The sequence below is a fragment of the Amblyomma mixtum genome, chromosome 3, assembly GCF_055824585.1.
Source record: "Amblyomma mixtum isolate Tamu chromosome 3, ASM5582458v1, whole genome shotgun sequence".
In the NCBI taxonomy this organism is placed as follows: Eukaryota; Metazoa; Arthropoda; class Arachnida; order Ixodida; family Ixodidae; genus Amblyomma; species Amblyomma mixtum.
Genome location: NC_143014.1, coordinates 384998294 through 385021322, shown reverse-complemented (window position 1 = coordinate 385021322; position 23029 = coordinate 384998294). Strand labels below are relative to the sequence as shown.

Genomic DNA, 23029 nt, shown 5'->3' with positions numbered 1-23029 from the left:
GTGAGAAATACTAGTAGGTAAGTCGTTTATAAAAATTAAAAATAATACTGGGCCAAGAACACTACCTTGTGGCACGCCGGATGTAACATTAGTTGTTTCGGACTTAACATTGTTAATTTCGACGAATTGAGTACGGTCAGTCAAATAATCAACGATCCAATCTACTATAGGGCGAGCTCCAAGGGTTGCATTAAGTTTCATAATAAGTTTGGAATGTGAAACGCGGTCGAAAGCTTTCGAAAAGTCTAAGAAAATGAGATCGATTTGTTTCTGCTGATCAATAGCGAAGGATATGTCATGTGTAAGTTCGATTAGTTGTGTGACTGTAGAAACTCCTTTCCGAAAGCCGTGCTGAAAAGGTGTTAAAATTTGATTTTCCTCTAAGTAGGTTGTTATGTGCTTTAAGATAATGTGCTCTAGTAACTTGCATACAGTGCTTGTTAGTGAAATTGGTCTGAAATTTGAGGGATCTGATATGCTTCCTGTTTTGTGTATAGGTGTCACTTTAGCTAGTTTCCATTCTTTAGGAATGGTGTGCGATGACAATGACTTGTTAAAAAGTATTACTAAATATTTTGCTACCCATTCGGCATATCTACGCAAGAAAATATTAGAGATTCCATCAGGTCCTGATCCTTTCTTTGAGTCTAAGTTTAATAAGAGGTTTAACACTCCTGCTTCTGTTACAGTAAGGGGTTCTAAATTATTTCCTGAGCAAAAACTAATACGAGGCTTAATTCCGTTGTCTGTAGTGAAAATAGAAGTAAAGTAGTTATTCAGCGTGGTTGCAATATTTCTGTTTTCCTCTGGAGAAGCTTGGTTATCGTTTCGTGATTTAGGGTTCAGGTGACGCCAGAACTTTTGGGGAGCATCTTTTAAGAAACGAGTCAGCGTATTAGTAAAGTAAAATGTTTTAGCTGTTTTTATTTTGGTTTTTAAATCAGTGATGGCCGAGTTTATTTTTTCAATTCTTTTTGGTGATGGATGGCGTTTCTGCACTTTTTTCAGCCGTCGAACTTTTCGCTTGGCATGAATTACGGTTCGAGTTATCCATGGATTACGTTTGCGTATTCTCTTAGTCTTGGTAGGCACATAATTAGTAACGCAATATGACACAACGTTTTTGAATCCCTGCCACAATGTTTCTATGTCAGTATTAATGTCATCTGAGAGTTGCTGAAACGGTGTTAGTTCATGTGATAAAGTATCAAGTATGGTAGTGTCGTCAGCTCGGTTGTAGTCTGGGTACGTTATTGTATTTATTTATTCGATACTGTCAATCCCATCAGGGATTGATGGGATTATAAGGAAGTTTAGAGCGGTAAATGGGATCAAACGGAGAGGGAAGTGAAACGCTCGCCTCTTCGACACCATTTCTGTAAACTCGGCTGCTGTCCGCTGCCCTGCCTGCGTGACCTTACGTGTACGACGTGGCAAGCGGACAGCAACTAAAGAATGTGTTTTCCGGGGTCTGACAAAAAGTCGAAACAATTTGTCGTGATCATCAAGTTTGTGCTGGTCCGAAGATCAAAATCCAAAACCGTCGCTGTGACTGCAGCGAGACTGGGATGCACAGCCTGCGGAATTAAGAGCTAATTAGCTCTTAATTCAGCAGACTGTGAAAAACCTTCATTGCTTTTTTCTGCACCTGTAGGTGTGTGCACAGGTGGGCATTATTTGCAGTTATTTTGTAATCTACAACGTCTGCTGAATGACACAAGTTGACCTGTTTGGTCACTGATAGCATGTGTTCGTGTATTCAGTGCAGCCTGGCAAGACACTATTGTCATAGTTGGCTGGTCCATTTTTTGTCGTAACGATGCGGCGTGCATCCATTAAAGAAATATTGCAGTATATAAATTGCTCTCATTGACAGCATAGTGCCCGTCATACTGGCGACTATGAGAACGAGCACAGCGGAAAGCTGCGTGTTGACACTTCGCTGATCCGAAGCTGCTTCAATGCGCACCGACGGGAACATTGGAGTGGGAACGACGTGGGTCACCATCATGGCGACCACGACATCACCGCGCAACGCATCTACAGGTGACAAAATATTGACCATCGACGTTGCCTCAATATGTTTGGCGAGCACATTCTATCTTTATTACATAAAAAAAAAATCGGCCACCCACAAGGATCTGCATGTTAAAGATATCATCATCATGAGCCTAACTGCATCCACTGCCAGGCGTTGGCCTGTGCCATATATCCCTGTAATTAACCCTATCCTGTGTTAGCTGCGGGTACCTTATCTAAGCAAAACTCGTAATCTCCTCCGCCCACCTTCTGCGCTTGCCGTCTCTGAAATACTTTCCTTTTTTCTCCGTGGCTGCGGTTAGACTTAATTGTCTTTAGTTTCGTGTAACCAGGCCGATATGTCATGCTTGCACAGAAGGCCAAACTTTTTGCGCTGCAGTTTTTGTTACATGCAATTTCAAGTAACCACTGTTTGAACGACACCTCCGTTCCATCTAACAAAAAACCCGAACTGCGAATCTTGGTGGTGTTCTGCAATTCACGCCATCGTCCAATACCACATCATCATCATCTACATGACTACGCCCACTGCAGGGCAAAGGCCTCTTCCATGTCTCTCCAATTGACCCTGTCCTTTGCCAGGTGCGGCCACCATATGTAAAGTGAGGGGTTTAACGTCCCGAATCAACACATCATGTAGGAGTTCCGAATTAATTTGGATCACTCGGGGTTCTTTAACGTGCGCTGATATCACACAGCATATGGGAGACTGCATTTCATCTGAATCTGAATGCGGCCGTCGTGGCCGGGGTTCCATAACGCGGCCTCGGTACCAGCAACCGAACACCGAAGCTACTGAGCCTCTGCGGCGAGTGCACCACTGAAGTGTAGTGAAAAGATCCAGCCAGTATAGAGGTTTCCCCAGGAATTGGAATTAGGGGGGGGGGGGGGGGTCCAGATTTCTAATGGGAGGGTTGCAGCAGCGGTGTTGAAAGTAGAAGAGAAGCTGTCGTCATTTTTAATGTTTTATTTGAGTCGTTGATGTCTTGTGTAAAGGTATTAACGTTTAGGACTTCCAAGAGTCATTACAGAGATGACAGAAATTTCCTGTCGTTTGTAAAAAGACAATGTTTCCAATTAAAGAAACGCCTGCAAAAAACCAAGGGTGTGCGTTTACACCCCGGCCCTGGTGTGTGTGTAGAGAATTTACTGGCCAGTACTATCAATAGACCACACCACATTAGGCATCTATACGAACAAAGCACAGCTAGGCATCGGGCAATAAAAAATGCTGTCTTAAGTCAAGAAACAACACATTAAATATGTGGAAGCACAAAAATTGGCAGTGGCTTACCTGGGCTATGTCAGGATATATGTCAGGACATGTTATCAGGCATGCGACACAGCTGGCGAAGCGAGCGGAGGCGAGCGCAACGACGATGATGATGATGATGGTGATGATATCAACTTTATTTTCCGCCAGATAAGGAGGTCCCCTACTCCCTGTCCCCGGCACGCAGGCCTTGGTGACGAGGGCCGGGACCTCCGCGATTAGAAGCTGGGAAAGAGGTCTTGACTCCTCGCGGCTTCTTCCGCCAGGCGGATGGCTTGTTGCTGTGGAGCAGGGGCCTCGCTCCGCAGCAGGGCTTCCCAGGTTTCTCTGCAATTTACATTTGCTTTAGCCCCTGGGGAGCTAGCGCATTCCCATATTATGTGGTCGAGGGTTCCTCTCGCCCCACAGTGCTTGCACTTATCGTTTTCTTTCTCATCTCTCTCAACATGATATGCCCAGACCGGGTTTACGAAGTTCCCAGCTTGGAGATGCCGCTGTGCGATTGCCTCCCTATTGTTTACACTTTTATCCGGTGGCGGCACCAGCCTCCTGTGTAACCTATAATTTTTGACAGTTTCCGTATAATTTTGCAGACGCTCGTCTATGTTCCGGAAGTCGGGCGGCTCCATAGCTACCCGGAAGTATAGAGCTCGGGCTAACTCGTGGGCCGCGTCGTTGCCAGGAATGGACGCGTGTGCGGGAGTCCAAATTAGGCTAATTTTTCTGTTTAGCCGTCTACTGGCCAGAATCCTTGCCGCTTCCGGCGAGATCCTACCCTTCCCAAAATTATAGATGGCTGTTTTGCTTTCGCTAATTATAAAATTGGCTTCCGTTCAAACGCAAGCCAGCGCTATCGCAACTTCTTCAGCTGTTTCCGAGTTGCGGCTTCTAATGGTGGCTGCCGATACGGGGGCGCGGCGGCCGTCGACCACTGAGGCGACCGCCGCACCCGACCTGCCACTTGCCGCGTCCACGTACGCAACTGACTTGCTGTCCATCGGATCGAAGCGTCTGTTTAGTGCTTCTGCTCTCTTCTCCCTCCTTTCACTGTTGAATATGGGATGCATGTTACGAGGGAGTTGGGGAATGATTAGATTTTCTCGGCAGTCCTGCGGAATGCTCGATTTGGCTCGTAGTGCCCTATCTGTTTGCAGGCCTGCCATTTCAAGGATGGCTCTGCCTGTGGTTGTTCGGCTTAATCTTTCGAACTGTGAAATTCTGACAGCATCCGCTATTTCGTCTCAGGTTTTGTACTCCCACAGAGGGCGGCTTCTCTGTGGAGGTGCTAATCCGTAAGCCCAGGGCCCTCTTTGTGCACCGTCGAATGAGCGATTCTAATTTCTTCCTCTCTTCAGCCCTAATGGTTAAGAAAGGTGTGGCATAACTCACGCGGCTGATAACGTATGCTTGGGTTAGTTTAAGCAAGCTTCGTTCCTTCAGGCCTCGTACTTTCAGCGCGACCCTTCTAAATATGCCAAGGGCTTGCGTGGCAAATCACTCGAGCCTTTTGATTGCCCGATCGTTATATCCCTTACCCTGAATAAATAGCTCCAAGATGCTGATTTGATCTACCTTAGGAACTGTTTTCCCCTCTACTTTAATGTCAAATTTGCAGTTGTGCTTGCATCGGAGTGACTTCGGGTTGTAGACGAATAATTCTGATTTTTGCGGACAGCATGAGAGACCACTGCTGGCAGCACAGTCCATGACAGTGTCCGCCGCATCCTGCAGGCGTTCCTCGATACTCGCATCGCTACCCTGGTTAATTCAGAGGTTGATGTAATCCGCATACAAACTGAAATTAAGCCCCTCTATGCTCCGCAGAGCTTCGGGGAGGGCCCTCATTGCCACGTTGAAGAGGAACGGGGGAGTGAACCGAGCCCTGCGGCATGCCCCTGCTCCCTAACTTCAGTGTGCGAGACTCGATGTCTTGAAACTTCATGCAGGCAGTTCTGCCTGACAGAAAGTCCTTGATGTAATCGTATGTTCGCGCGCCTACCCCGATGTCATGGAGGCCACGGAGGATTGCTTCGTGTTTGACATTATCAAAAGCCTTTGTCAAGCCTAGGCCGAGAATTAGTTTGGTGTCTCTAGAACGCAAGTCGATTATGTCATGTTTCAATCGGAGCATAACCTCCTGCGTGCACAAGCCCGGTCGGAAGCCGGCCATCTCCTGCGGCCACAGATCGTTTTGCTCCATAAAGCGCGTCAGTCTGGTCTGGACTACGCGCTCCATCAATTTCCCCATGCATGAAGGCTAGGGAAATAGGTATTAATTTTTCAGGTTTCGGGGTTTACCCGGCTTTGGGATAAGAATTACATTTGCCGACTTTCACTGTCGAGGCAGGTGGCCTTTAGTCAAAATTTCTTGCATGTACTCTGTCACAGCGCTGATGGAGTCGTCGTCCAGGTTTCTTAAAATTTTGTTAGTTATCCCGTCAGGGCCCGGGGCCGATTTCGTGTTTAGTCTCAATATTTCTGCCCTGACCTTTGCCTCCATGATGGGTGCGTCGAGCTCCTCGTTGGGAGCTCCGTCGTATTCTGGGAGGGTGGTACTATGGGCATCGCCAATGTACATGTTGATTAGTTTGTCCATGAATTCTGCATCTGTTCCCTCAAATGTGCGCCTGGCTTTTGATAATCTAATTGCCGATTGGGTTTTTGAAATGGTCAGATCTAAAAGGTGTCTCAGCAGACCTCACGTTTTGGAAAGGCCCATGCCCCCTTCCATCTCGTCACATCTGTTGCACCAGTTTTGTACGCATAATTTGATCGCATAATTTTCAATTTCCTTGTTATGTCTAGCGACCCTCCTTCTAAGATTACGGTTACAGGCAAGCGATGTGACGTCATACCAAACGGCGGCGGCTCCGCGGCGAGGCGCGCAGAGTGACGTCATGCCAGATGGCGCGTCGAGCGCCAGCTCCCGTGGTTGCTAGGCAACAGCTCAGGTCGGTCTCTGTGCCTCCTCGGAGCACCGTCACAGCGAAACCGCAAGTTCATGGCCAATGTAGCTTTCCCTAAAAAAAAAAGATAAGCGTGTTACTGGCGGCAGAGCACGACTGCAAGGACAACAAAGCGGAGTAATAGCTCCGCTGACGACAGTAAAAAAAGAAACAGCGTCACCGTGGAGGTGCTGGGTATCGATCCCAGTACCTCTCGCATGATAAGCGAGCGCTCTACCATCTCCGGACGAGTAGGGTAAGCGGATCGAACAAAACATCATTCTGTAATTGGGATCGAACGCGCATGAGGCCTGACTTCCTTACTGCGTCGACCACGTTCCACAATACTTGGCCAGCCGCCACCTGGTCTGCGCGGCATCAGGCGTCGGGCGTCCTCCAAAGAGAAACCGGCCCTACCACATTTTAATATTTGTTTTTGAAGCGGAATTTTACTTTCGTCAGCCCTGACTCATTTTTAACTCAAAGTGCTATGCAGTTGAATTAGGTAACTGGAACTCGAAAGGAATGCGAAAATTTTTTCGATTAATTTCGAGTTAGAACTTTGGAAATTCTGATCGGGCTGCCCTTCGTACACGTGACGTCAACGGAACCAAAGCGCCAATCCGAATAACCCGAAATAACCGGAAATTCGAAGCAACGAGGTTACGCTGTACCGGTCAAATGCTTCGCTAAGATTCTGCATTTCTCTGTTACACACGCGGCTTGTAGCAGCGTCATAGTGTCCTTCATATTGCCGAGCTGTAGGAAGTATGGAGATGTGCACCTTTATCAAATCATCTTATAGCCCTAAGCGCTGTAAATGCCCGGTGGAAGCTTCGTGTGGTCCACTATCATGGAGCCCTTGCATAATGTCATGTGCTAGGTCTTCTAGTGAACCCGGAGGTTGTCAGTGATTTTAGTGGCGTTTTAGTCTCTTTCCCAAGGCGCCACATTCCATCTGCGTATTCCAGCCGCTCCGGTTGAAAGGCTTCAAACGCTCGCCAACGCCGGACATTTTTTTCGACATAGAGGTATTAAAGGGCAGCTGCATCACTTTTTTGAGAATTTTGCGATATTCAAGGATTAAAATCTATGTAGGCTGTAGGTAAAGCATGCCAAGTGTTTTTGCACTAGCATTTAAAATAGTGACGTAATCGACGATTTAAAATTGCGCTTCTCCTCAGTGCACCTGAGGAGTGCAGGAAAACTCAGCGTGACGTCAAAGAAGGTATTATTTCAAATTACCGCGGTCGTCAGCCACACCCTGCCCTGACGCGTTAGACGCTGCCAAACAACTCTCGGCAGGGTTCGCCTTCGGTGGCGTTGGTTTTTTTCCTTGAAAGCAGCCGTTTGTGCGTTGGAAATGTACCGATACCTTCGATGACGTCATCATGCGCCCCCCACTTGGCGTTGTGCGCTGCGGAGAAGCTTGAAGGGCGCCCGGATTTTAATCGGCAATTACTTCACTATTTCAAGCGATAGCCCAAAAATACTTCGCATGCTTTACCTCCAAGTTACACACATTCGACCCTCTTAAGCTCATTGATTTCTAAAACCTATGCAGTTTCCCTTTAAGGCTCTCGCGTGAAAAATACGGAACATCATCCACTTGCAGCCACCTTCTAATTGACAGTGCAGAAGTAAATATCGGCGTAAGCTACGCAAAACAATAACACGAAGGGCAGTGTGAAGACATATCACGAGCACATAACACTAAAAATGATGCACGTGTGACATTACAGGACATTTCCGCACTGCATTTAACTAGTGCTGCGCCAGAGGCACAGCTACATACCTTCCACTCCAGTTAGAGACAGGACAGCGTTGTTACAACTTCGCCGAATACACTGCGCTGTAATAGCAAGGTACGTTAGCGTCATGTCCCTAAGTTTTAATTTTGCACAAACGTGAAGAGATTGGAAGCTTTCGACCATCACAGTTTCAACTGCAAGGACCAGGTCGGAACTGGCAAAATTGGAAGGGACACCCAAGCTCCGCCTTAGGGGTATGACGTTATAACATTAATGGGCTAATTCCGCAGTCATGGCCTAGTGGTCTGGGCGTCCGCTTCGGCTGCGGGAGGTGGTTGGTTTGAAACCCACCGCCGGACACCCACCGGTAAAAATGGGTACAAGCCACCCCCGGCCCGGCGCCCGGCTTCTTCAGGGATGTGCGCTTGGAGGAAGCTCCGTAAACCCCGCTGCGCCCCTTCGGGGGCAACCTAGTTTCGAGCACTCAGCCTGCAAAGGTGGTTGGTGTTTCACTGCAAAGTGAGGAGTTCCGACTCAAAACTCGTACGCTCTAACCAGCGTGTCTCAAGACAAACACTGCAAGCGATCCTTCGTTCCGAAGAGAAAACTTCAGAGTATCACAGCTGACTAGACATGCCGGTTTTTACGGCTGTCTGACTTGCGAGAAAAAAAAAAAGGCCACAAATTGGGCTTATGCCGCACGAGGCGGACTTATGGTTGCTTGGCAGGGCAACTTATCAGTCATCCGCCAAGGCAACTGTTTGGTCTAAGACCCTTTTCCCAAGCATTTCACCCTAGAAGGGTCGAGCACCAGGCCAGGGGAAATATTGTACCCATTAAAGAAACCGGTGGGTACCCGGCGGCATTGGGGATCGAACCCAGCACCTCCCGAATGCGAGGCGGATGCTCTACCACAAGGCCACGCTTCGGTGCCTCGGTGCACTTTTTTCTCGCAAGTCAGACAGCCGGAAAAACCGGCATGTCTAGTCAGCTGTGGTACTCTGAAGTTTTCTCTTCGGAACGAAGGATCGCTTACAGTGTTTGTCTAGAGACACGCTGGTTAGAGCGTACGAGTTTTGAGTCGGAACTCCTCACTTTGCAGTGAAACACGAACCACCTTTGCAGGCTGAGTGCTCGAAACTAGGTTGCCCCCGAAGGGGCGCAGCGGGGTTTACGGAGCTTCCTCCAAGCGCACACCCCTGAAGAAGCCGGGCGCCGGGCCGGGGGTGGCTTGTACCCATTTTTACCGGTGGGTGTCCGGCGGTGGGTTTCGAACCAACCACCTCCCGCAGCCGAGGCGGACGCCCAGACCACTAGGCCACGACTGCCGTGCCGGAGTTGTCATTCTCGACCTTAGAGTCATAGGTCCATGGGAGTCCTCGTACCTCTCCTGGCGCAGTAGTGCAGCGGTTAAGCGATGCTGCCACTGGTGGGTCTTGTATGAATTAACGTTTATTTGGCAGAAATACGAAAAAACTGTCGAGGAGGCTGACAAAAAGGCATCGAATGCCTGGCTAAGTGTCAGTCCACTTTACGAATACACAAAACACTGTAGCAACAAACGGTAAGCAAATTACGTAATGTATATACGTACGCTTAAATGAAAAGTACATGCAATACATAACAGGAACATTGAAAGCATATCGCTATTTCAAGGCACGCAATCATATCTGAATCGATCATTAGTGGGAGTTCACATTTTTTTAAGTTTCCCAGAGATGACGATGCTTCGACCCATGCAGTGTTGCGATGTTCGGGCTGTGGACTCGGTGAAGGTTAGGAAATGGGTCTTTATTCAGAGATTTTGACCCAAAAGAAAAGAGGGTCCCAGGCCCTTGGAAGTTACAGACTGGCTCCCCGAGCAGCTGCTCTCTTCCGCTGCTGGAGGGAGACGCCCTTCGTTGACTTCCTCCGCTCCCTCGAACGCCGTGCCCACGTGACCAAGATGCGCGTTCTCTGAAGAAAGCTTCCCTGGGCGCTGAAGGTCGCGCTCTCAAACGCCGTGTCCACGCCACCAAGCCGTGCGTCCTCGGAAGGAAGCGTCCTTGGGCATCGACGGTCGCGTTTTCGAACGCCGAACATGAGCCCCGCGTCCGCGACGAGGCCGGCACCCTGTGACGCCGAGTATAGGTGGGAACGCTCGAGGCACAAACAGTTTCCGGAGCTCGCGGGTCCACAGGCCAGCAGTGTCTTGCCACGCAACACCAGGCTGCTCATTCCGAGCAACCTATCGCGAGCAATAATTAATTCATCTGCCACCTGCCACGCTGGTCAGTTTGCTCACAATTCGGTAGGCAGATTGTGATGACGTCACAAGGTCACGTGACTTAGGTAGCCCACCTAGGTTGCTTATCCCGGGATTTTTCGCTCAAAACGACGACAACGCCAGATTTTTCTGAAGAACAGGGGCGTTAACGCTGTCGATTTAAAGTTCTGCGACTCCGTCATCATTTACCGTTGCCTCGCGTATGCAGAAAGGGGTGAACAAGCACACAGAGCATATAGCATTTTAGAGATCACCAGGGAACGTGTCAGAAGTGGAAAAACAGAACCTGTTTTAAATTTGCATACTTTGTTTGGAGATAAAGCTCCGGGATGGCTAGGGTTCGCATTGTTTGGCTGCACAGTTCAAGGTCGTGGAATCGATTCCCGTCGCGGAGGCCAGCCTGCGATGGAAACGAAAGGCAAAAACTTCAGTGGACTGAGATTATGATTCATTCAAAACAACTCCAGGCGGCAAAGATTAAACAGGACCTCTGCACTGCGATATATCTCATTGCCCATTGCGTTGTTCTTGCGCTTTATAAATCACCTAGTCTCAAATATTGTTTCCTTTTTGACGTTGCAGCGCTTTAAAAGAGGCAAAAAAAAAGTGGCCTTCATGGAGGTGCTTGGTATCGACCCCAGTACCTTCCGCATTCTAAGCGAACACTCTACCATCTGAGCTACACCCCCGGACAGGATAAGGTGTGAATACAAGTTAAATTTAAAGCGGTGATTGAGATCATGGGGGAAATGTCGCGAGGACCTTCCTCTGTTGATACAATTCCTCAAAACTTCCGGCAGCGCAACACCGCAAAGCCTATCTTGAGGGATGGGGGCCGACTCCTCTATGCCCAGAGTATTGGCTGGTTAATGAGAGGCAGAGGTTGAGCGAAGTTGACGTGATCTGCTTTGCTAATCATGGTTACCCCCACTGAAAAGCGCGGTGGACAGTGTAGCGTTCCACAAACATCTATGCGGCAACGAACTGCAGTGGAAGCCCTTCTTCTGCGTTGTTTGTTGTTTGCCCAGTTGAAACAGGTCGCAGTCCCACGTGGTCGAACCGACGCATGCGGCAGAAAGATGGCGCACTGGCCTGACTGGATGCAATTGCTTCTCCATATGTGTTAGCGGAACAGTCGGAAAGACGACGCAGGATTGAACATGTATAGTTCGCCATGAATCGTATACGTCTGTACAAACTATCAATGTCGAGAAGAAACACGACATAACTATGGCACAGGGATAACGGGACGCCATTTAACCTCTAGCGGCGTGTTGTGATTGCCTCTTGGTCCTATTTGCCTTGCGCAACAACAAAAACACTGAGAGCAGAGGGGATGGTTAACCCCTGCACGCCCCTGAGCTAACGCGCAGCATTCAAGTGACGCCAGGAATTCGTATAAGGAAGAATGCGTTAAAAGAATCGTCCTGCACTTGTCACAACGGATGCCACGGCGCCAGCAGTAGCTGCACTGCAAACGAGGAATGCCTGAAGCGCCAATCAGTTCTGTCGCAAAGCCTGTACAAGTTTTTATTTAACTGGTGATTTATGTTCAAAATGAAAGAATGCTACTGTAAAAAATGAAACAATCGTGGAGGTGCTGGGTATCGATCCCAGTACCTCTCACATGCTAATCGAGCGCTCTCCCATCTGAGCTACACCCCCGGACGACCGACCGAGGAACACTGCCAAGTTCGAACTCGGGCAACATTTAAAGCAGTAAAGGAACTCGAACAGCAAGGCGATTGGTTTAGTTTGGTTTATGGGGGTGTAACGTCCCAAAGTGACTCAGGCTGTGGGGGACGCCGTAGCGAAGGGCTCCGGAAATTTCGACCATCTGGGGTTCTTTAACGTGCATTGACATCGCACAGTACACGGGCCTCTAGAATTTTGCCTCCATCAAAATTCGACCGCCATGAACGGGTTGAAACCCGCGTCTTTCGGATCAGCAGCAAAGCGCCATAACCACTAAGCCATCGCGGTGACACTAACAGGCGAGGAGAATAATGGTGTCTGTAGACAGTATTTACGAAGACAAGAGCAAGACGCTGTTCGCCTGCACACTGACAAGCGTAAGGGTAAAGAACACAAAGCCATTTCACGTGTACCCCCTTAGAAGTACAACAGACCGGTATGGGATGTGTGCGTGCCATGGTCAGGCCTAATGTCATCATCTATATACAGCAGAAAGTATTGGGGAGAATGCGATAGATGAACCAACCGACACAAAATTTTCTTCTCAGTGCATATCGTGGTTACAATTTGAGGACGCCTGCTTTGTACTTCTGCAGTTTATCGAGGTAGTTAAATTACAGAAAAATGGTGAAGAAAATTTGTTGGCTTTAAAAATCTAGAGACTTACAGTCATTCACAGTCGCTTTGAACAAAACGCATAGAGACGCCATGTTAACTGCGAAGAAACACCCTGTTCTCACGCTGTTCTTGACGTCCTTAAGACCTTCAGAAGCAGCAGTAAGGATAAAAGCAGCCGACTCCGAAGTCCGTTCTGAAGACTGAACACAGTAGCCATGCAAAAAAGAAAAAAAAATGGTGTCGTCACAGTGGAGGTGCTGGGTATCGATCGCAGTACCTCTCGCATGCTAAGCGAGCGCTCTACCATCTGAGCTACACCCCCGGACAGGAGCCACAGTGAAGTCGAACGACATTTAAACCGGAAAATGAGATCGAACGGGAGAGAGTGGCCACGCCCTTTCTTCGTCGACACCGTTTCGGAAAAGTTGGCCGCGAGCCACCTGGCTTGGCCGGCCGGTGCGACTCCGAAGGATGGGTGTTGTATGCGTCACTGGCTCGGGCATACATGCCGCTACACACCTGAGTGACAGGAGCAGACAGAATTTGACATCTAGCCTCCATCTGTAACTCCTTTGACTCCAAGCGGTCGTGTGAGTGGTCCACCGGCCTACAAACCATTACGAGGTTGACCAGAGAGCGGAGTGTTTCACTGGCGTCGCTCTGGCAGCGATATAAAACCGAAGAGGCCTCTTGTGGGGTATTTAGCTCATGATTGTATCTACGCCGGGCGCATGAATAGGATAAAAACTTGCGCACCCTGTTAGAGATGGAGGGGTCCTGGAGATGACTAACTCGTTTAGCCCCACAGGTACCGGCTCCGAATGACGTTGACGGACTGCGCTATCGAGGAAACTGTACAGAAGGGTTTATTCTACATATTTACAGATGAGAATCGAATGCGAATGCAATGCAAATCCAATGCTCCGATCACACAACAACATCCCGTTAAATACGGTTCGCGTTCCCCAGATCCCTGACTGGTGAACTTAGTTCGAATAACGTTGTCCAATCGGATGGGACATTGATGACGCTGGCGGTACCACCCACGGCAGGGCGGTGCTGATGCCCTCTCGCTCTCTCACAGCTCGGGGGATGAGAAGGGGAAGACAGTCATCAAACACAGATGCGTCACCTTGACCACTGCCGCAAGTGTTCTGTGCGTTGCCTCCGTGGGAAAGCAGAATCCCGCAGTCTCCTCGCAGGTGGTTGAACCTTCTCGAACTCCCCCGCCGGATGGCCGAAGCACGAGACTCCTTCGACACAGCGTCTTTCAATTAGCAGCCTCGCTCAGCGTGACCTTGCGTAGCATCATCCAGTCCGGTGACCCGAAGGCCGACTCGGCCAACGTATACCGCTGTATACAGCTGCTTCTTGTGCATCTCTGCTTCCAGCGTTGCTGCTGCTGTCACAAGTTCTCGCCGCATCTCTGCCTAACGACGACACTCGTCTGACAGTAATTTCTCCCAGGCCCGTGGGAGACAGCGTCCTTCGATCGGTTAGGAGGTTCGGTGATTTGGAGTGCAACAGCCCTGGCCGTCGTCGTCTATGCTTCTGCCGCCGGCGCCAGGCCTCGTCATATCCCTTGCTTTGCGATGAGTCACACCCGGCTTCCAGGACCACGTTGTCCACTCTTAACAGCTCGTCCGCGGCCCGAAAAATCTCGAATGGCCAGCGTTTACGACCGCTGGGCAGGAAGAGATGAGGCCGGAGTCGGGTGGAAGGGCTGGTTTCCAGAAATGGCATCCAAGCTCGAACATTCAACAAAGAATGGCATCAGTGGACTGTTCCACGAGACAGGGCACTGACCCACAAGCAAGCGCTCGGAATTTGCCAAAGACCCACCAGGCTTCCCACAATGACAACAAATGTTTACTAAAACATGACTGAATTTTGGCGCAATTTTGGTGCCGAGAAAGCGCAAAATATCCCCTTTGAAATCGCCAAAGACGGACTGCTTGGACCAAGGTTAAAAATAAAAACCCACACACAGTAGGTGGTCCTACCAAGTACTCCTGTCTACAACAATAGGCTGAATCCATCAGCATTTCCGTGCGGTTTCCGTTCCTGAAACGCTTCGAGAAATTCTGTTTTTGGAGAGCAGGACTCCGTCTAAGCAAGCGACCATTTTTGGGGGGACAAAACTGTCATAAGCACGTTTGAGACGATGGTCAGTCTCAAATATGAACTTTACGCCGTTCAAGTAACTCTGGTAACCCGACAACATCTGTGCCGCCTAAACCAAACACGCGCTCTTTGTCTAAAGCGCTTAAGCCTTCTCTACATGTCAGCCTGCGGCTGACGTACTGAACATGGTGCTCTTCGTGGCCGTCGCCAACTTGACTTAAAATAGCACCCAGTTCTCTATCACTGGCGTCACACTGAACTTCTTTAACAAAATAAGTGGCCTGAATCAAAGGTCTGGACACGAGCGCTTCCCCCAGACGAGTTTTCTCTTCGGTCATTTCAGTGTACGTCAGTGAGGCTCAGGGTGTCGAACCGGAACCGAACCCGAACCCTAAACCGGAACCGAACCCGAATTTTCGCCCGGAACCGGAACCGAACCAAACCCATAATTTTTTCGGCATCTTGGAACTGAACCCGAACCGGAACGATTCAAAGGAACCGTTCCGAACCGGTTCGGTACCCGGTTCAGCCCCATTTTTTTTTTTTGCATCTCGGCATACTTCTTCTTTACGGACAAAATGAGATGATCTAGCGCATAGATTTAACCACCCGTAACTGTCTGCGCTGGGAAGTGCGAAAATGGTACCCATTATATGCGACAGCAAACTTACAGGAAGTCTGGTGCCTGGGAAGATGCCTAATTGACGCTTCTGTAATGTACTACCGCCAATTCTTTGTACTTCAGGCTTATGTGAAATCTTAATTTATTATTCCTGCCCTTTTACATATTTGCGTAAATCTTTAATCGAATTGTTAGCACTTCTCTAACTCAATGAAGGACTATAGACACCAAATTTTTGCTTGCGTGCTTTCTTCTTTCAAACGATGCGTTAGACATTGGTGTACACGGAGCACCGCGTGGTATTTCACCAACACATAATAAATAATTTATATTTGAATTTCTTCATGACCCTGTTTCGGTTTCATCAACATAACGATGGCTGTGACGTGTAGAGGAAATTAGGTCGCGTGAGGTGCAATAAAATGGCAGTATAGCTGCTGATACGTCGTTCGTTGTGATTATAGGTCTTGAAGCCGGCTGATTTAAGTGCTAGAGTGAGTCAAAGCAACGTGTCAGCGTTTGTATTAGTTTTCCCGTGCCTCACGTGACCTAATGTTGATTTCCCATCACAGCCATCATTCGGTTGATGAAACTGGGACAGCATAGAAGAAAAAAATATTTTCTAAATTATTTAATGGCAGTAGGCGAATACCACACGGTGATCCATGTGTTCTAATATGTATGGCGTCATTTGAAAGGAGAAAACACGCAATAAAACTGGGTGTCTATAGTCATTTACGCACCGATTGAGAATGCCTTCATTTTATTTGCGTCATTTCTCACAAATGGATGAAATATTAGCGCGAGGATCCAACAACGTTGTGATGGTGGTTTTTGAGGAAAGGAAATGGCGCAGTACCTGTCTCACTTATTGATGGACACCTCAACCGTGCCGTAAGAGAGGGAGGAAGGTGGGAGTGAAAGGAAAAAGAGAAACAGGTGCAGTAGCGGAGGCCTCCGGAATAATTTCTACCAGCTGGGGATCTTTAATAAAGAGCAACTGCATAGGTTTTAGAAATCGACGAGCTTAAAAGGGTCGAATGTGTGAAATTTCCAGGTAAAGTACGAGGGGGTACCCAAAAGAAACCGGACTAATTTTTTGAATCGGCACAGCTTCTGTGGTATCGCGTTTTGCCGCTAGGAGTGCATAGAACGAACATTTCAGAGTCGGTAAGCCGAGTTCCGTCGCTGAAGGAGGTCAGACTAGTTTAAGCAGAGTTTTTTAGTGACGACTGTTTTGTGTGAGCGTCGTTTTTGTAATGGCTGATTTTCGTGAACAGCGTGCGCCGGTGAAATTCTGATTTTTTCTCGACAAAAGTGGAACGGAAACTCTTGAAATATTCAGAAAGACGTTCAATGACGATGCTATGGGGACAACTCATGTGTTCCTGAATTAAATCCTGAATCAAAGCAACAGTCATGCCAATGCAAAACTTCAAATTCACCTCGCCTCAAGACAAGAAAGCTCGTCAAGTGAAATCAAACCTCAAAACAATGCTGATTTGTTTTTTCGACGTGAGAGGAGTCGTCCATTCAGAAGTTTTTCCGCAGGGTCAGACAGTTAACCAGGCTTTCTGCTTGTATGTTTTGAAAAGATTGGGCAACAGTGTTCGGTGGAAGCGGCCTGATTTGTGGCAGACGGGTGACTGGTTTTTCCACCACGGCAATGCCCCTGCTCACACAGCCCTGTCTCTACGACAAATTCGGACCAAAATGTCATGACCTCTGTTCCTCAACCCTCATACTCACCCGACCTTGCCACGTGCTACTTTCTTTGTTTCGTAGAAAGGAAAGACAGGTGAATGGAAAGCGTTTCGCTGATGTTGCTGAGGTGAAGAAAAAAAACGACGGAGGGACTGTCAAGTACCACAAAAGATGAATTTAAACAATGTTTTGAAAAATGGAATGAAAGATTCGACAAACGTATCATTGTAAGTGGAGAGTACTTTGAAGGATATTGAAGGTCTGTGCTGAAAATGTGAAAAAATAAGTTCAAACAAAAATAAGTCCGGTTTCTTTTGGGTACCCCCTCGTATGCGAAGTCCTTTTTGCCTAGCATTTGAAGCGATGACGTAATCACCAATTAAAATTGGGACGGCCTTCAAGCTTCTCCGCAGCGTACAACGCTAAGTGGGGGACACATGATGACGTCATCGAAGGTCGATTACATTTCCAACGCATAGACGCCTGCTTTGAAGGAAAAAAACCAACGCCACCGAAGGCAAAGCCCGCCGCACATTGTTTGGCCGCGTCCAGCGAGGCACGGCAGGGCGTGGCTGACGGCAGCGGTAATTCGAAATCATACCTTCCGTGACGTCACACTGAACTTCCCCGCGCTCCTCCATTGCTTTGAGAAGTGCAAAATTTAACCGTCGATTACGTCACTATTTTAAATGGCAGTGCAAAAAAACTTAGCATGTTTTACCTACAGCCTATATAGATTTGAATCCTTGAGTATCTCGATATTCTCAAAAAATGGCGCAGTTGCCCTTTAACGTGCACTGACATCGCGCAGCACACGGTGCCTCTTGCGCTTCGCCTCCGTCGAAACCTGTCCCCCGGGGCCGAGTTCGAACCAGGATACACCGAAGTAGCCGAGCGCCGTAACCACTGAGCCACCGCAGTGGGTAATGCAACATATTCTTTTGTAGGCGCTCATTGTCTCAGACAGCAGGTTCTAAATAAAACCCCTCACGATGTAGGGCAACAGAGAAAAAAAATGGCTCAATGGCTGCGGAGCTCGACTGCTGATTCCAAAAATACAAAAACCAGCGTGCTCTGTCGCACGCCGAAAATCCCCAGCTGATCTCCGTTAATCTGGAGCCCTCCACTACACCGTCTATCCTATAGCCTCAATGTATACTCGACACGTTAAACCTGCGATATTACTACTAGTATTACCAAAAGAAGGATGTATAATTTGGTGCAGCTTATTTTTTTTTTTTTAGAATCCGCATATTCTTGTTTGCACGCGACGGAAATAAGCAACGAAAGGCGGGTTCTTGGCAACGGTGGAGATGTACTAATAAGAAAAAAAAATAAATACTGGATAATCAAAAGGGCAATGCGGAAATATATGCGCTCGCTGGCATGCGTTAGTGATCACGCCCAGAAAGCATAGCTGCCAGAAAGGGGTTGTTTGTAGTTTTGAAAATAAATTCCTGAAACAAGTGGGTGGACAAATGGTGCACGCCAGATTAACCACTCTTTATCACTCTATGAAGGGCGCAAAAAATTCTGTTGACGCAAAGGTTTCCTTTGATAGCGCCCCAGGAAAAGTCTCAAACATTCAATGTAGTGCAAGTGTATGTCCTTCCTCGCACAATGCTGCACTTGCAAGAATGCTGCAGCTCAACGTCGCAACAAACGTGTTGCCATTTTGTTTGGTTTGGTTTGGTTTATTGGATTTTAACGTCCAAAAGCGACTCAGGCTATGAGAGACGCCGTAGTGAAGGGCTGCGGGAATTTCGACCACTTGGGGTTCTTTAACGGGCACTGACATCGCACAGTACACAAGCCTCTAGAATTTCGCCTTCATCGAAATTCGTCCGCCGCGGCCGGGATCGAACCCACGTCTTTCGGGTCAGGAGCCGAGCGCCGTAACCACTGAGCCACCGCAGCGGATCTGTTGACATTTTGAGTCCGTGCAAAAACGAAGCATTCTCAACCTATCCAAGCGTGCGTTTTTTATGATACTATTTTTATCAGAAGAGAGGATGTTGACGTCATCATAATAAGTCAACGTTGTAATTTCTTACTGTACTATAGTGAGAAGCCACGATTAGCTGTGTTTTTGAAGATACTGGGCTATAGGGGTTCGGGACATATAACTTGAGTCACAAAGGTGATGTCGAATAGGTGATTTAAATAAAATATGTTTGGTAAGTTCTGCATGTTAGGGAGAGACTGTGCTCCCACGAGGCTCTCGTTGGGCAGCAGATGGGCGGTGGAGGGATTCTCGCACATTTTCTTACCATTTAGTAACGGAGGGGGGACTGGCAAGTCGGTCTCGGGGCGACGGAAAGGTGTCCGTCTGTATGTAGGTACCGATACATGGCAGTTTCGTTTCTCAGTAGTGCGCGGGAAAGTAGAGGGCGCGTGCGGCAGTAATCTTGGGGCCCCGCAATTTCACTGCGTACGAGAAAGTCCCAACTGACTCAAGCTTCAAGGAAGACCTATTACTCGCGCAACGGGGTCTCCCAAATTGCTCAAGCAGGGGGTCTTGTAGATGCAAAATCCACCGGCTTTTCGCCTTACACCTCATAAGGTGGATAATAGCGTATACATAGCCGATTTTCATCAATTTCGAGTTCATTTCATTTTGCTGCTCTTGCCGTAAATTCGTCTTTGCTGCGGACAATAAGTAAAATGGGTAAAGTGAGAACATCTCGCATTAAACAATTTTTCCTGCTTAATTAACGCAGTAAACACGACAAAAGGAAGACGTGAGACGACACGAGCGCTGACTAACAGCTGGTTATTTTATTCTGGGAAAAGTATATAAAGGCACAGGACTCAAGGAACAACCCTAAAAACAGAAGAACAAAGGTTAAAACTTAAAAACCATACTGCGCATGCACATCGCATTCGAGTCACGACGTATTTTTCATCGAAATTCGAAGACAATCTTCCATAATAGACAGCAATCGGCTGTCTCCTGGACCTCACACAATTGCCAAGAAAGCCTTACTCCTTACCTACCAAATTGATAGATGGTGAATCAACACACTCATCAGCTTCCTTCCTGGTTATATAGGCCTCGACCAACTCCCTACGTATGCGAACAGGGTTATTAATACGACACTTGTCTTATCTACGGGGTAAGCAATTGTTGCACTCGCTGCAATGCAAAGCCAAGTTGTACGACACCGCTACTTTTTCACCCATCTGTGTTGTTCGAACAAATGCTTATTGCTTCCCCATTTAGAAAGACAAGTCTCCTGTTTGTTCACACAGATCGAATTTGTAGGGAGATGGTGGAGGCCTTTATGATCAGGAAGGAAGCAGGTGGGCGTGTTGCTTCACCATCCGTCAATTTGTAGAGAAGGAGTCAGGCCTTCTTGGCAACTGTGTGGGGTCCAGGAGATAGGAGATTGCTGTCTACTATGGAATATAGTCTTTGTATTTCGTTGAAAAAGATGTCATGAGTCGACTATGCTGTGCATGCGCAGTATGGTTTTTTAGTTTTAATCTTTGTTCTTCTGTTTTTTGCATTGTTCACTGTGTCTTGCGCCTTCATACACTTTTCCTAGACGCTGACTAACCAGTTGTTAGTCAGCATCTGTGTCGTCTCCAGTCTTCCTTTGTCCTGTTTATTGCGCTGCTTAAGCATGAACCCTTACCAACTAGCCCAGTTTTATGTTCTCGTAAACAAATCTTTGCATTTTTTTATTTTGTATACCGATGTGCAGGAAAAATGAAAACGCATAGCACGGTTGACAAACTTATCTGCGTTCAAAATATATATTTTTTGTCCTGAACCCGTTTGAACCCGTTTGAACCGGTTCAGGACGGCCCGAACCGGTTCGAACCGGAACGAAATGGCCCTCTGGAGCCGAACCCGGAACTGAACCCGAAAGGCGTGAACCCGAACCCGAACCGAACCCGAAAAAATGCCGGTTCGACACCCTGGTGAGGCTCCCTTTTCGTAAAGTGTCAGTCAATCAAGGGATCAACGCTCCGCCTACGCGACGCTAAGCGTAGTTCTACTCGAGCTGCACTCCTGTGAGTGCCCTTATCTCTTGGTAGCATGGGAAATCAACACCTGTGATTTCTAACTCAGTGACGCCATAGCCTTTGTCTAAGGTAAGGAAAAAAAACAGTAACCTCCGATCAACTCGTTTTAACTCAAAAAGTAGCCTTTCCGTGCCTGATTTCATAAACATACAAAAAAAAGAGGAATAAAAAAAAACAGCTACTTCAAATCGCCACGCGGGGGGGAAAGCTGACTCCCCGCCGCCGAGTTGAAAGGATTAGTCTTTCAGACGCGCCCGCCGGGGTCGCGCTTTGACTGATTGTACTGCGGTCAACTCGTGACAAAAGGCTGCAGAAAAAAACGATCCCCGACTCTCACTGTCGTTTCCGCGCCCCTTCGAGGCTCTCCGAAAACCTTGGTCATGCCTACAATGTCGATAACCGACTCTGGCTCTGGACGAGGAGCAATGACCAGCGCGAGAAGGTACCTCTTTCTCTCGCCCCAAGTACGAAGCTCGGCCACCCTTTCGTCCTGCGCGCTTCCTAGAATGGGGTGCCAAAAGTGAAGGACGATTCCCCCTCAAGTGCGCCCGCCGAACCCGCCTGCATGTGTCGTCTCGGTTGTTCGACGCCTGCGTTCGCATGCGCTGAGTGCCGCGCAACCTTGTGCCTTCTGATCTCTTGGGCCGCTTTGCCTTTTTTCTAACTGGCTTTTTGTCCCGTCTAGGCTTTCTTACAGGCCGATGCCCCTTGAAGCACTTCGCGCCTGTTCTGGTCGGAAAACGTGCTCTTCCCTTTTCATTACTGCAGCCAGCCTTCGAACGAGCTGCTCGTGTCGCTAGATCGTTAACTACAGCTGCAAGTTTACGAGGCGCAACGCGGGAAGGCTTCACTTTTCCTTCCACTGCATTTCTTTCTTTCGCACCTGTCCGCGCAACCGAATTTAGGGCTTTGAATTTGATCCGTTTCCTCTTGGTTCTTGCCCTTTTCCTTTTTCTGCGCCTAGACTGTGCCGCGTGCGTCTCCTGATCGCAACTAGCTCTCTCTAGTTTCTCAGTCGCACCTCGGAAATTGTCTTGAAATTCCAAACTGGCCTCTGTGCCTTCGCAGCGGAGTGCCAGCTCCACGCAGCTGACAGACGGACTTGAAACTGCGCCTGAGATCCCCAGCTCACTCCTTTGGGGTTTGTCCTCTCCAGCTTGTCTGTCGTTTTGCGCTCCATTCTCTGCATTGCAGTGCTCAGCTACAACTGAGCCCGCCTGGCTGTCGCTCTGTGCGTCATGCTCTACATCGCAGTGCTGAGCCACTACTGAGCCCGCTTGCCTGTCGCTCTGTGCGTCTTTGTCTACATTGCAGTGCTCAGCTACAACTGAGCCCGCCTGGCTGTCGCTCTGCGCGCCATTCTCTACTCTGCAGTGCTCAGCTACAACTGAGCCCGCCTGGCTGTCGCTCTGCGCGCCATTCTCTGCACTGCAGTGCTCAGCTACAACTGAGCCCGCCTGGCTCTTATGGCTATCTTTTTCCTCGGCAGCCTCGCACTCTTCTTGTGCCAGTATTACCAAGGTAGCCTCTCCGGAGCCTTTGTCACTGAAGCCACTGTGACATCCCAACTCGCTCTTACCGCGGTTGTTACTCTCAAAAGGGGTTTCCGCTGTTTCTACCTCGAAACCTTTTCCGATATTAAAAACTCCCTTTTCGCGGTCCTGCCGGTTTGACGCCTGTATCGATTCTACTGAAAGTGTCGCGCTCGCAACTGTCCCGACAAAGTTGTCCGTTGCCACTGCTACCTCACTTGGAGGAGAATCCTCGCACTCGTGTCGTTGAGACGCTATCTCGGAATGCTCTTTCTTAGCATTACGTCCAACTACACTGGACACGGTCTCGGATTCTGCGGCTTCCCTTGGACCACCGTACCAGTTGCACACGTTCTCTGCCACTTCCCTCGTGGTGTCGCGATTTACCAACTCGGCTACGGTCACAGACTTTGCGGGTCTTGCCTGC

The 23029-nt window shown here is 48.5% G+C and overlaps 1 protein-coding gene and 1 non-coding gene across 2 annotated transcripts in view; both read right to left on the bottom strand.

Annotated features, from left to right (window-relative positions):
- The window catches only part of LOC149357080 (sodium- and chloride-dependent glycine transporter 1-like), a 72293-nt gene that overhangs the window by 24344 nt on the left and 24920 nt on the right, over nucleotides 1–23029 (bottom strand). The gene's annotated exons all lie outside the window — the stretch shown is intronic.
- Nucleotides 12838–12910, bottom strand: TRNAA-AGC (transfer RNA alanine (anticodon AGC)). The gene has a single exon. It is a non-coding gene; the product is annotated as a tRNA-Ala (tRNA).